Raw genomic sequence first — 14,486 nt, 5'->3', positions numbered from 1 at the left:
AGCAAGGAGCCGCGGAGCTGCTTCATGCGGAAAGCCACCGCCAAGAAGGCAGCCTGCTCCTCGCTCTGCCTAGCTGCCCTTGGTTCTCCCTCTCTGCTGGGGCCGTGACATGATGTTGGCTCCTCTTTGGGTGACACCAAGGTGTGGCTGAGATGGCTTTGCTGGTGGTTTATAAAGCCCAGCCAAGACATGCTGCCCATCAGCTCTGTTTCAACAGCGCTGAACCACCAATCTCACCTAAATCCCCCAATTATTTAGCCTGAACATGTTTGACTGCCTCAACATGGGAGATGCTCATGGCATGGATGGGTACCCGTATGAGGGTACAGGCACCCGTCCGTCACGGATGGGCATGATGAGATGAGGATACAGGCACCCATCTGTGCCCTTGAGCATCTCCCACACTGAGGCTGCTCCCTTGCACTGGGTTACTCCTTTCCCATTTTCCCTTGGGAGATGTAGCCCCTCTGAAGTGCATTGCAAAATCCTGTCACCATAGCTTTCCTGGGGGAAGGAAAAAAACGTTCTGCATCAGAGCGTCTGATCTTGATAATTCTGTCCCAGAAAGCACTTTCGTTTTGCCAAGTTGGGTTTGCATCACCTTGCATTTTGCCGTAACCAAATGACACATTTCCACCAGATGTGATGGCATTTCCCATCCCATTGCCATTCCTGGATAGAAACTGGGCTGAGGGGAAGATTTTTCCCCAGGACTGGAGTGAAGCCAAACTAAAATGATCTCAAAAATCGCTTGTGTGATGGCATTTCTCTTCTGTTCAAGCTATCAGATGAGTCTCTGCCATTGCTCTAGCCCGTATCAGGAGATGATCACCCAATCCCCAGGGATGCTGGGGACCCCTCTGAGAGGCTGCACGGTGGCTGACCCCGCCACCGCCCTGGGGGAAGGTGCTGGAGCCCGGCTGGCTCCGGCACCTTCCCCTGAGGCTGAAACACCCCACATGCATCAGCTCAGCCTCGAGAGGAGGCTGGAGACCTGCAGCCAAGCTCTTCTGCTGTGACAGATGGAAATGGGAAGGTTTTTTTTTATGAGATGAGAGAGAAAAAGCTAAAGGCCACTTGTGCAATTAAGTGCCTTAAATGTGGATTTTATTTCGATGTAATGGGATGGTTATTGCATATAAAAGAAGTGCCAGATGGTTGTTAAAACCACATTTACTAAGTTCTAATAACCATGCATTTGACCTTTAGCCCATCAAGAGCTGCAACCCCTCACTATAAAATAGCTCAGGAGCCCTCGCCCCAGGCAGAGCCTCTGGCTGGTCCTTGCTGGGACCTTTGTATGGCAGCAGCACTTGCTGTTCAGGGCAGCACTTGGCCTCGTGGCCTGGCTCTCCAGCCACAGGATGCTTTGCCTGTCTCTGACCTTCAGTTGGTTGGTGATGGTGACAAGGCCAGAGAGATGAGGAGGTGTGAAATAAATCTGCCAGCTTGAGGAGAGGGGCCAGGACCCCTCCATGGGGTGCAGGGCAGTGGAAAGTCTCTGCACACCCCAGGGCAGAGCTCTCCTCTGCCGCCTCACCTGGTGCCAAGGGGCTTGAAGGAGGGAGGGTGGAGGGTGGAGGACAGAGGATGGAGAGTGAAGCGTGGATGATGGGAGGGTGGGAGATGGAGGATGAATGGTGGAGAATGGAAGATGGAAAGTGGAGGGTGGAGGATGGAAGATGGAGGGCAGAGGATAGAGGGTGAAAGGTGGAGGATGAAGGAAGGAGGACGACCCTGGGAGGAGTGGGAAGCTGGGTTATGGCTCCTTCTTCTTTGCTCCATGGGAGCTTTGCTTAAACACGTGCAGGTGCAGGCAGGGAAGGAACGGGGTGAATTTATGGAGGGGACTGCAGGTCTTATCCCCCACTGCCTCCCCACACCTGCTGCACGCAATGCACAGGATCCAGGCAGCTCAGTCCCTGCCGTGGCCCTGAGGAGGGCAGTGCACAGCATCAGCAGCACCTCTGGCCTGTATCTGGCCCGAGTGCATTCAAGGGGGGTGCCCAGGACAAGCAGGGGAGCGAGTCCCCAAACCTGTGGGCTGTGCCGCGGCATCCCTCCCCCGGCTCTGCCTGCCGTCAGTGCAGCTAGCCTTCCTTCTTTGGTAAAGACTCCAACAATTCCCTTTTTAGGCTTAATACCACCAGTCCCGGGAAAGAACAGGAGACCATTCCCCAGCCCCCAGCCCTTCCATGGTGGCTCTGAGCAGAGGGACTGCCTGCAGGGCTACAGCCCATGCTCCGGCTGCCTGCAAATGGCTTTTCAAGACAGCCCTTCTTCAGGGCACGCTCTGCCCTCACAGCTCCTGCCTTGCTGGAGAGGCACCGCTCGTCCCTGCTCTGCGGGAGCTCGGCTGCTCAACCTGCTTTCCCAGGAGCACACCTCGCCCCAGCCAGCACGAAGGTATTACTGTGCTGGCTGGGGTCTGCTTTCCTTGTTATTGCTCCCTGAAAGCTCTCCCTGATGAATCCCAGCTGGGAGACATTTTTTTGGGGGGGTCTTACTAAATTGTGGATATGTATTTTTCTGCAGTGCCGTTCATCCTCCCCTCCCCATCCCACTCTGTGCCCCACCGCCCCCCCGCCCCAGCAGGAGGGAATGAAAGGCTGCTAGGCTGCCTGGACCTGAATCCGGCCCTTCCCCCTGGGTGTCACACCTCTGGGCTCTCTGGGCACCCCATCCCCAGGAGCACTGCCCGCTGCAGGACTCTCCCAGTTAGCCCAGTCCCTACACTGGCAGGCAGCTGGCAGTGACTGGGGCTGGTAATACCTCCAGCATCCCATACCCTCCTGACAGCATCTCCAGGGCACGGCCTCCACATGAGCCCCTGCAGTATCATCTCCGGTTAGCAAAGTGATTTACTGACCCTCCCCACTCCGTCCCACCCCATCAATGCAACCCGCATCCCAGCACTGCCCAGCCGTGGGCAGGAGGATGGATGGGGAGCTGGGAGCGGGATGGGAGCTCATTGAAAGGCTCCAACAGATGGGTTGCGTTTGCACCGTTCCCATCATACGTGTTGAAACTCTCCTGTTTTTGCGGGATGATGTCAGATCTGAGCTCCTCAGGCAGATTCCCTCTGCTGTGGGGCGGGAGATGGAGCGGAGGAGGTGGGAGCGGGAGTGAAGGCCATGGGGAAAGGGAGGGACCTGGCTGGGACACCCAGTGGGGTTGTACACCTCCCTTTCCATCACATGAGGGATGGGATGAGGCAGACAGGTGAAATGCTGCTGCTCGACCCACTGCTTTTCCCGGCTCCGCTTGGCTCTGGCAAGCTGGCTCTGGTCTTGACCAGGTGTTGTCCTGGCAGCTTCGCTCCCCTGCAGACCGCACCGTGGGGTGGTGGGTTCATAAAAACCCAGCCAAAGGAACCGGCAGTAAACCCCATGTAACTGGGGGTCTGGAGTGATCCAAGGGAAAACATGTCCTGAGCCATCCAGAGGCACTGGGTGGGTGGAGGTGGCGGCGGGGGACCCTGTCTGCCTGGGAGATGCCCCCCAGGTTTCCCCCTGCATTTGCCCAGCCTTAGCCTGTGCCCAGCCCCGTTGGCAGCATGGTGACCGCTCAGTCCGGGGTGTTTTACCCCCTTAACATCACCTGGGCTTTGAGCTGTGCTGGAGGGGGGTGAGCCGCCTCGGGGAGCTGGCAGAGCCTTCTTCTCGCCTCCTGCTCTGTGGTGCTTCAGCCTGTTGCAGCTTTGGGGGGGCTGTGCAAGCCCCAGTTCCTATAAGGAGCAGCTTGGGGACCCCAGCATGGCCAGGCTTTACTTTGGAGGTTGGGGGGCATGGGCTTTGGGAGGGGACGGAGGACTGCACGTAGATACAGAAGGCTCCTCAGCATATGCCAGCATGGCATCTCCCTTGGGTTATATTGGACCCCTGCCTTTCGGAGGTCCCCAGGGAGTGCTGTAGGCAGGGAGGGGCACCCTAACCATGGGGGGTGCCACATGGGATGGCACAGGTCCCACCACTGCCTTGGTCCAGGGTGCTGTGTCTGCAAAGTGCTCCCGGTTATCCAGGGCTCATCTCTCCGGGTGGCTCTGGAGGCATTCCTGTCCATGGGGCTGGGGGACAGTGTGGTCATGTCCCACCTGGCCCCCAGGAAGGGGGAACTTGTTTCTCTCACATCGCCTACGTGGGACTGGCCCTGGGCAGAGGTGGCTGCTGAACGCTTGACAGCTTGTTTAGATAGAAAGCAGGGGAAAGGGAACAGCAAGTCCTTGCCTCTGCAAGCCCATGGGAGAAAAGCTGCTGGGAGCTGCTCACCCCAAAAGCAGCACCTCCAGCTCAGCCACCCCTGGGCCCCAGGGAAGTCCCCACCACAGGCAGCCCCCAGGGATGTATCCCACACCCCAGGCCGGAAGATGTTTCCCATATGTTTGGTGTGATGAACTACATAAAACTCTTGGTATTGCCTCCTGTGGGGATGGTGCAAGCAGCCCAAAGCTGTGCCATCAGTGTGAGGAAGATCTGCCTGTCTTGCCCCCACATCCCCCGGGGCCAGCGGCTGGGCAGGCTCACAGGCACTGTTGGAAACTCATCCCAGCAAACTGGTCCCCAGATGGGCTGGAAATCCTGAGGCTTCAGAGCAGAAAGCCTACCAAGAGGTAATGCTGGGGTTTGTGCTGGATCCACAGAAACTCTGGGAGCAGCAGCTGCTGCAATACGGCATCCCGGCTGAGCCCAGCACCCAGCCTCTGCCGGGGCTGTGGGTCCCACTGCCGAGCAGCTCCAGGCTTCCCTCCATCCTCCATGCTGCCAGAGATGAGGAATGTTAATAGATATTCCCTGCTCCTACAGCAATTTTCAGTAAGGAAATCCCCAAGGGTGAGACTTTCTGGCACATCCCTAAGTGACTCCAAAAGCCTTTTGGAAAGCCCTGCTTGGCAACCAGGGAAGGTGGACCAGTAGCCTTGGGGGATAGGGATGGTTTAGCGTGGGCTCCATGTCCAAAGGCAACAGTGATGCTGTATCACTGGGGGGGTGAGTCTTGTCAGCCTTGGGGATAGCAGGGCATTACCAGGATGAGTCTGAAATCATCAGCATGGAGAGGCCTGGAGGACACCACAGCACCAGTAAATATGGGATGTTTGAGCTTGAGGTCATCTCTCTGTTGTAGAAAAGAATAAAGTCAATTCTGCCCATTGCACTGCCTCCTGCAACAGGTGGGCAGGTCCTTACCAGTGTCCTCCTGATGGCCCCAGAGCAGGGACACGGGCAAGTCACTGGCAAAGCTTTGGTGGTCACACAAAGGTAGCAGCCAGGCCAGGGAAAGGACTGGCTGCTGTGCTCCCCAGGGCTGAGCGAATGGAGAAAACCCTTTTCTTGGCTTTGGCAGCATATGAGTGTGGGTGGAGGGTGGTGACGGGCACAGGGGAGGACCTGCCATGAAACTCCTGCATGTGGTAGAAATCCCAGCTTGGCTGATAATATTTCCCTTCTGCTCCAGCTTTCCTCAAGTCCCTAAATAAGAAAAAAGACCACAGGGAGCACTCAGAGAAACTATTAAAAATAATTAAAATAAACCAAAATAAATAAATGCAGAGAGATTGAAGAAATAAACCCCAGCTGCACGAGCCCCGGCCTCCTGCGCTGCCTGTGCCGATGCTGCTGGCGAGGCAGCTGGGGCTGTGGCACAGAGCTCCCAACGTTTCTGAAACGCTCAGCCCATTTGGGAACAGTCACCCGGAGGTTTCCTCCTCTTGTGGCTGGATCAGGACGGCAGGGATTTACCTACGCCCCTGACAGCTCTCCCTGAGCCCCAGCCGTCTGCAGGCAGGGGAGCAACAGCTATTTCTTTGTACCAGACCCATGCAGGGACAGCACTGAATTTTCCAAAACGACCTTAGGAGCAGGATCCTGCTGAAGGAGATTAATATTTTGGGGCGGGAGCAGCAGCAGGGGCATAAATCAGCGTGGCTGCTGTGCAGCCGCGCCAGGTTACACCAGCCCAGCTTGGCCTGTCTGGGATGGAGCTGGCTGATGGGTTTGTCTGCTGCCTCCCACCCCGCTGTCCCGGGGGGACACGCTGCTCCTGCCCCGCAGCCGGTGGGAAGAAACCGGTTCCTGACTCTTTTAGCAACTGCAAGTATCAGGTTTGGTTTCCTTTGATTCCCAGTGTTTGGTTTGCTCTCCTACTTCATAAATATTCAACCACCAGATGCTTGAAAAAGCGCCTGCAAATCCCCCCGGCTCCACTGCGTGTCAGTGGGAGCAGCGCCCGCGGCCCCTGGCCCTGTCCCGCTGGGATCCAGCCCCTCGGCTAAGGCGCAGAAGAGAGCCCACAGCCAAAGCCAACAGCTCGTAAACAAGCCCCGTGCCGAAATGCGCTCCCCTGGTGTGCGGGTACTGGGCACATGATGCAACACAGCTTGAGGGGCTGCAGACGGGGAACCAATGCCCGAAGCCACAGGGCTGGCTCCAGAAGACCATCCCCAGAGAGCGATGGGGATGCAGCTGCTCCCCGGGAATTTGGGTTTTGTGTGCACTTGCTTCCCCAAGCGTGCTAGGGTGTGATGCGCTGCCTGCTCCCGCCCATTCTGCCATCCGAAGGCAAAACCCAAGGGGTTCCCTGTTGCCCAGGGGGTGATGGAGTTAGAGGGAGGCTTTTTGTAGGGGAGCCTGATGTTTCCCTGCTCTCTTTCCCCCACAGATAGAGGCAGAGTTATCGATCCCACATGCACACTCGACCTGTCACCAGCCGGGGACACACACCTGCACCGCCAGTGTGTGCCAAATCTGCAAAGCTCCAGACTGCTGGACACCCTCTCACTGATGGCTTAGCCAGGGATGGAGGGACCATGGAAACAGAAAAAGGGGAAGAAAAATAAACCCACAAAACCTGCATTACAGAGGGTTCCCTTTTCGGCAGGGCAGTGCCCGGCAAGCTCAGCACCGAGGACGGGCAGCAGCTTCAGGGCAAGGGGTGGAAGTAGTGTGAGGGGCTGGGGAGCACAGCAGCCCTTCAGCCCCCCTAACTTCCCCCCCGAGTGCCTGCACAATCCTGCAAACCCTAGCTCCTGCTTAGCCTTGCCGTTTCTTGCCAAAATCACTCCGGAGCATGTCAGCACGCTGTCATGTAAGGAATCTCATTTCGGAGAGGCTTTTTCTCTCTCTCTTTTCCCCTTTAGATACAAACCAGACATAGCTACACTTTATTGGGTGTGAGGGCAGGGCTACCCGCATCCGGCCTTCCTCTGCTCCCTCCCCAAAACGATGCTGGAGTGGATTTGGAGGGTTTGCACTGTTTGTTTAGGATGCTTTTCACTGTGCATGCAGGGACCATCCGCACACGGGTAGTTGTGTGCAGGACCTCCCCCACCATGCTGCAGAAGCCCTGCATGGAAACCACAGGAGAAGGAGCCAGATTGCTCTGTGAGGTGGCTTTGGGGCCGATCAGGGGCTGCCCACTGAGCCTCAGGGCAGGCAAGCCTCAGAAGAAGGGGATGCTGCTGCTTCGCTCCACTGCATTGTTGTTTTGAGGAGTGACACCCCATTCCCAGAGGAGCACTGTTCCCCATAAAGTCCCTGGGAGGCACTCACACCCTCCTCTCAACCCCCATCACCCCAAACCCCCTCAGCGAGGCTGCAGTCCCCACACATTCCTCCCCCTCTTATTCCAGGTGACTGCGCAGACCCCAGAGCCCTTTACCTGCCTGACCCCGGGGCTCAGCTCCCATGCTCTGGGGATGGATGGCGAAGGACAAGTCCTGGCCTGAATTGCCCATGCCCCTCTCAGCCCCCCTCAGCCCCCTGCACCCCAGCCCCCCAGCAAAACAGGGATTTCCCTTCTCTAAATAACTCCCTGTGTTTCTGAATGCCTGGGGGAGGCAGGGAGCAGTTCCCCATGGCCCCACATGCAGAGCAGTGGTGATCAGCAAGATAATTAATTGGTTTGGGTGGTATTTATGGGCATGGGGGTAATTTCACTGATGTTTTGCTGATTTTAGCACTGCTTCATGCCTGGGGCTGGCTACCACAAGTGCCATTTGCAGGTGGGATCAGTGCTCCCAGCTTAGCCCCACACCTTTGTGCCAAGATGGAAAATCGCTGGGTGGTGCCAGTGGCTCAAACACAGGGGAGGTCAGGCCCTGTGATGCCAGTGGTTGTCCCTGGTGCTTTTTGCATGCTGGCACATCTGTGGTGGGGCAGAGGCTCCCCAGCAGTGCAAGCACCTCTGAAAAGACCCATGTTCTCCAGGCATGCACTGTACACCTCGCCCTATCCCACCACCACCTCAGGACCAGCAGTCTCTAGCCCCCCAAAAATGACTGGGCTGAGTGAGACTTGCTGGGATGGAAAGTATTCGGGATGTCCAGTGGATCAGGGAATGGGAAGTCAGAGCATCTCCCCAACCCCTTCCCCACCATTGCTTTCAATGGGCCAGGCAAGGGAATCACCAGATCTGACACATGCAGACATCGGGAAAGGTATTTTTTTAGGAGGTTTTCCTGCTTTGCTGTTATTCTTTCAATTTTCACCTCCCACTCCTCTTGCTGCCAAGGAGCTACTGTCCATCTGTGCACTGTGAGCCCTGCAGCCAGGCGCAGCCTGCTTTGCACACCCGATGTCATCCTTCCTTTCTGAGATGCTTGGCCTGGGAAGCAAGAATAATCTGCTTAGGTCAGCGAAGGTCACTTGTCTCTTGGTTTTTTGAGCTGTCCACCTGCAGCACCACAGAGAGGGTATTGGAGCCGGGGACTCCAGCCAGACATGCAGAATTTGCCTAAAAAGGGCTGTGAAAGCCAGTGAGCCATGATGCCCCTGCAACAGAGGCACAGTGCTGAGGGGCTCCGGTCCCAGCTGGCCCTGCTGCTCTGTCTGCTTCTGCACAGGGAAAGTCACCCTGCTGGCCAGCCATGAGGGACCTGGGGCTTCCCAGGAGAGCTCAGCCCCACAGCCAAGCCAAGGGTACTGAAATCAGGGGCTTTGAAAGGCTGCAAGTGCTGATGCTCCCAGGAGGTGTCCCAAATCCCACCTGAGCCCGGTTCCAGTCCTGCTCAAAGCCTGTGCTGTGCCAGCTGGGACAGGGAGCTCTGTCGCCATCACTGCCTGTGACCAGAGAAGTGATGGACAGTGAGTCCACAAAGACCTGGAACATGGTTGGAGTCTCCAATTTTACCTGTGGTAACCTGCGAGTAGCTTTTGCCTCTTCCTCTAGGTTTAAAGCTCATTCTTATAGTATATTGCAGCCTTCTTGATGTTCTGGGAAACAGTTTGGATGCAAAGACTGTTGCATTCAGTGAAGTACCCTGCCAGCAATGCCAGGCCCAGACCTGCTCCCTGCCAGGTGTGGTTCTGAGTGACCCCCAGAATAACAGGGAGCTGAGGCAGCACCTCTGCTCCCTCCTGTGCTCCTGCATCAGCCCAGCCATCCTTGACCTCACCTCTCCCTGTCTGCAGCACTGGCCAAGGATGTCCTGAACAAGTTCTGCATCCCCAGGGAGGGAACAACCCCCTCTCCAAGGAGCCCTGGCCCATATGGAACACAGCTTTGCAAATGCATGGGAATTTGTTCAAGAGTTCACTGAAGTTTAAAGTGAGAGCTTGTCTCAGACGCACCCTCTGTGATGCTTTTCCATCCTAACTCACATCAAACAATCGCTGGACATTTATTGTTTCTGGGCATGCTCCAGTTCCTCCAGGAGACAGCAATCAGAGGGCCCCTCGCCTCCTTTTTCTCCTGCCATCCCCAGGCTCAGCCCCATCCCCCCTAGTTTCCATCCCTCAAAGCCTCCAAACTCAACGCCTCCAAAAACCCCCACCAGGAGCTGGGCTGGATCAAGCCCCAGAAGGACGAGGGCTCTGCATGCACCTGGGGCAGCCAGTCCAGACCACGGAGCTCAGTCCGGATGGTGGTAACAAGAGGGTGAGCAGTATGGGAAGGGCTGGCTGGGAGCAGAGCACTGCAGTCTGGGGAGACAGAGGAGGTGAGGGGATGCTGGAGGATGCCAGGATCCCTGCCGACCAGTGGTTGATGCTCCCTGCTGCAATTTGAAAGCTGCTGCAGCCTCAGGATAAGGTTTCCAGTACAAACACTCTGAGGTTTTCACTCCAAGTTTATGTTCCAAGACTAATTTCTCAATATCCATTTAGGGAGTCTGCCTTTCTATGGGTGTAAATTGGTGTACCTCCACCACCTTGGAGAGGCCTGCACTGATTTATATCAGCTGAGATGCTGACCCCAAATTTGCAGTTTGCACAAGTGTTCCTGCCAATGAAACTGTTATTTAAAGTATTCACAGAAAGTGAACCCAGGAGGCATGTGAACATGGTCCAAACAAATCTAATTAAAGCTTTCATCCAGAAAATTCTTCCTTGCTATAGAACAAGAATCCATACATTAATACTTGTCCTCACTTCACTGGGGCTAAAAAACTCAGTTTGGAGGCCCAGGGTAACTGATATTTGTGCTGGGCTGAGCACTCACAAACCCTGCTGGCTCCAGGACACCTCAGAGCTCCTTTGGTCTCCCCCTGCATCCCCATCCTTACAGTATCTTTCTGGATGGCTCTTAGATGTAAAGCATCTCACTGCTTAATTCAGAGCAGTCCAGCCAGGCTGCAGTAGAGCAGAGCCACATGCTGCTAGCTGTGCTGGGGAAACAGCTAAAGAAAACATCCTGGCAGGGGCTGACAGGAGCCAGGGAGGACAGAGGTGCCAGCATCAGAGGAACTTGAGTGCCACCAGCTTGCAGAAACATGGTGGAGCTGATCCAGCTGCTGTATCTCAGCTGCCCCAGTGGTTGGGGTGCTGGCTTGGCAATGTGAATTCAAGCCCTTTCTTTAGGCAGATCCTGTCTGATTTTAATCACTGATCACTCGATCTGCACAAGCTCTCACAGTAAAACTACCCAGGAAGAGCTAATCCAGCTCTTGCAGCAGCATTTCAGAAGGCTCCACATTACCCCTGTGCTCCTCAGGAAACTGGCTGCATAAATATAGACACATCATGGCCAGTGCAGATGCAGCATCCATGACAAGCATCAATGTTTTACTGCCTCGATATCTAAACAATTAATGGTGCTGGTACATGAACCCTCTTGCCTTTCTGCACCTGCACAGCTGCCCTCACCTGCCACCCCAGCCCATGCTGCTGAGAGACAAAAATCTACCAGCAGCCTTGCCTCCCCTGGCTTGGAAAACAGATGGGTAGGCTCCCTTCCCCTCTTGCAGTGCTACCATGGAGGGGCTAAAACAAGCTGTGAGCTCAGCAAGGGACAGGACATGGCAGGGCTTGCATTTGGAAACTCAGCAGGACTAGGGCACACAGCAAGGGCAGGGAAAACCTGCTGCAGCTGCTGGGTGACACACAGGGTATGGGCATGCATTGGCCCGAGCCCCAGCCTGGGCTTTTTTCTGAGAGCATCACTCCCGGAACTTATTCCCACAAGTGGGAACCAAGGACCACGCCTGCAGAAGGCATCTCTGGCCCACTGAAGTCCAAAGACTGGAGGGACATAATCCCTTGCTGGTCTAGCCTCTTCCCATTTTCTCTGCTCCTGTCTTTCTCTCCCTCGTTTTAGCTGACATTAAGTGGGAATCACCCCATCACTCACCTTTTTCTTCCTCACTGCCTCTCCAAGCAGCTAAACAAACAAATCCAAACCCCTTGACTCACCTTCATTTCATCTGCCCTCTCAAAGCCCCATGTTTTTCTGCAGAATTCCAGCAAGATGGCCCTGCAGGCATTTTCCAAGACAGGAGAAACTTCAGACAGCAACAAAAATGTGTAGAATTTGGCCTATTCTGTTCCCTTACCTTTTGGTGACCTTCAGGGAGCTGTAGACAGGCAGCATCTTCCCTCACTCCCTGGCGTGCCCGAGGACAGCTCCTGCCAGCCCAGCCCAGGCTGCCTGCTGGTGAACAAGCCACAGAAATGGAAAAAAAAGAAAGAATGAGACAGGTGGGGAGAAAAAGATGAGTTGACTGCTAATGTAAGAAATATTTCCATGCACATTCCTTGTGCAACCAAATGGCTGGAGCAAGATCTTTCCGTGGCAGGTGTGCTCATCTCTGCTCCCACCCTGCCTGGCCCAGGGCTCTGCAGAGATGCACTAAGATGGGCACTACTGACAAGTCTGTGGTGGGAGCCAGAAGCTTCACACTCTCCAGGACCACAAGTTGTTGTTACTCTTTGGGGATGCACAGCTGCTGAGGGAGCCTGGCTGCTCAAGGGGACTCCTAAGTTTTAGGTTTGCATTCATCATATTCGCCTAGGAGTTTTTGGGCACTGTACAGCTGGAAAAACCCAAGATAAGGTCTGAAACAGAAGGCTTGACCTCAGTGGTACCTCATTATCCCACCCCTTTCCTCCATCACATTGCCAAGAAATTGCCCAAGGGCACAGAGATCATTCACCCCTGTGGGGAACCAGGCCTGGATATCACAGGACAAAAAACTTGTCTCCTGTCACTGAGCTGGAGAGCAGTGCTGCACAGAGGGGACTGCTCCTTCTGCAGCACAAGGGCTGATAGCCAAACCCACTGCTGCAGCTCACCAGGAAAACCCCATATTGGAGCAGAGGATTAAAAAAAACTAAATCAAAGGATATCTTCTGTGTGGCATTGCAGAAGGAGGCTGGGGCAACAGAAACTGCCCAGACATGGAGGATGCTCTTTCTCCAACTCTTTAGCCAGGGAAGCAGCTAGCTTTTGCCCAGACACCATGGGGTTTATGATGTGCCTGAGAGGAGCAACAAGCATCCCTCAGGATGGTCCGCTGAGTCATGGCTGGTCTATCCGAGGTTGAGGTCTCCAAGGGGCGCAAAGCCCAGGGCAGTGCCATCTGAGCGACAGATGCTCCCAGAGCAGATTTCATTGCATTCCCACCCTGGACATGACTTTAACCTAGACCTGGAGAGCTTGTACAGCAGAAGCCACTTTATTCTCTGTGCTCAGCCTGAGGGACAGGGTACACTACAAAAGGGTCACTCAAAGCCACCTAGGGGGCTGTGGGGACACACTTGCATTGCCCGCCAATGCCACAGCTGCCCAGCACTGCCAAGCATCCCACTAGGCTCCCCGAGACGAGCAGGAAGCACAGCAGGACACACACACTGCTATCTCCTCTGTAGGAGTGTTTTATAAGCATGGCAGATGAAATGAAAGAGCAGGAGAGCTGTAAACAAGCTAATTTGAGTGTCTCCCTGGGGCCTTGTCAAGTCAGCTTCAGCTCCAGTCAACACCTCTCACATCAGCCAGAGCCCAGCCAGGCTGCCCTGAGGGACCAGTGTGCTAATGGCTTTCAGGTGCTCCAGCAAGGCATGGAGGAAGAGCACAGGGAAGGCTCTCTCTCCTTCCCACCCTTGTCCCTTATGAAGTCCCCTCAGCTGGCTCCTGGCTCTGCTCTCAAACACACATTTCAATGCATGACGCCAATTTCCAGGCTACCCAGCATGCTTTTCTAAGGAATGGTTCTTACCACAGTGGAAAAATATTCTTTCACCCCAAAATTAAAGTTAGATCAGGGCCAAAACAAACATAAGAGCATGAAGAGCACCTGTCAAAATCAACTGAGCTTTTTAATAGACTTCCAGAGATCATTTCCTGCCCAGGTCTCTTCTCCCCTGCTCCCCTGCTCCCCTTGTTTCCCTCCCCTTTCCCCACTTGAGCTGAAGCCCCCCTCTGAGCCAGCATCCCACCTGCTTCTAACCCAAAAGCTCCTGTGCCACATTTCCCAGCAGAAGCAATGAGGAATTCAATGGGAAAAGTAAAAAGTCAGGACGGACCCATGCCAGGACTGCAGAACACAGCTACAGCTGGGAATGGACTTCCAGAAAGTGTCCATCCTTCCCAGTGACAATCCTTGGATGTCCTAGAGATGATACATTGAATGCAGCTTGCCAAGGAGGAGTCCTTTCTGCAGCTCGGGAGCCCAAGCATCATGGAAGAGGCAATGGCAACCAGGAAAAGCAAGAACCTGGTTTTCAAGTGCAAAGGAGCAGGAAATTAGGTAGGCAAGCATCCTATCTGTGACAAACTGGGCCACCGACAACACATCAGACAGGCAATGAAACAAAGAGCCAGTGATGAACCCGGCAAGCCACCATACAGCCAGCAGCAGATGTGTTCAATTAGCCCAAGAGCCAATATCCAACCAAACACCAACCTAGCCAGCAAAAAATAGACAATAGACTACTTGTTCCATCAAACAGCTGAGTTAATAGCAAAAACGTGCAGGGAGTGAGCGAGCAGCCAAAAACCCACGCCAGCCACTCAATAAGTCAATTAACCAAAGACCCACATAATCAACCACTTAAGTAGAGCCGAGCAAATAACTCACAATGAGTTATTTATCCATTGAATTTAGCCTCTAGTTTTGCTTGGTCCATCTCTGTGAGCACATGTCAAGTCCCTTCAATTGATTTTCAATTAATCACATTTTAGCTTGTTTACTCTGTGCATGGCTGGCCAAAAGTTAACATTTGAACTGCACTCATTAGCTGTGATTGCCCAGGAAGATTACATGTTGCTCTCTAGTCTCA

Source organism: Accipiter gentilis, chromosome 14 (genome assembly GCF_929443795.1).
Source record: "Accipiter gentilis chromosome 14, bAccGen1.1, whole genome shotgun sequence".
Taxonomy (NCBI): domain Eukaryota; kingdom Metazoa; phylum Chordata; class Aves; order Accipitriformes; family Accipitridae; genus Astur; species Astur gentilis.
Note: the sequence above shows the minus strand (reverse complement) of the source record.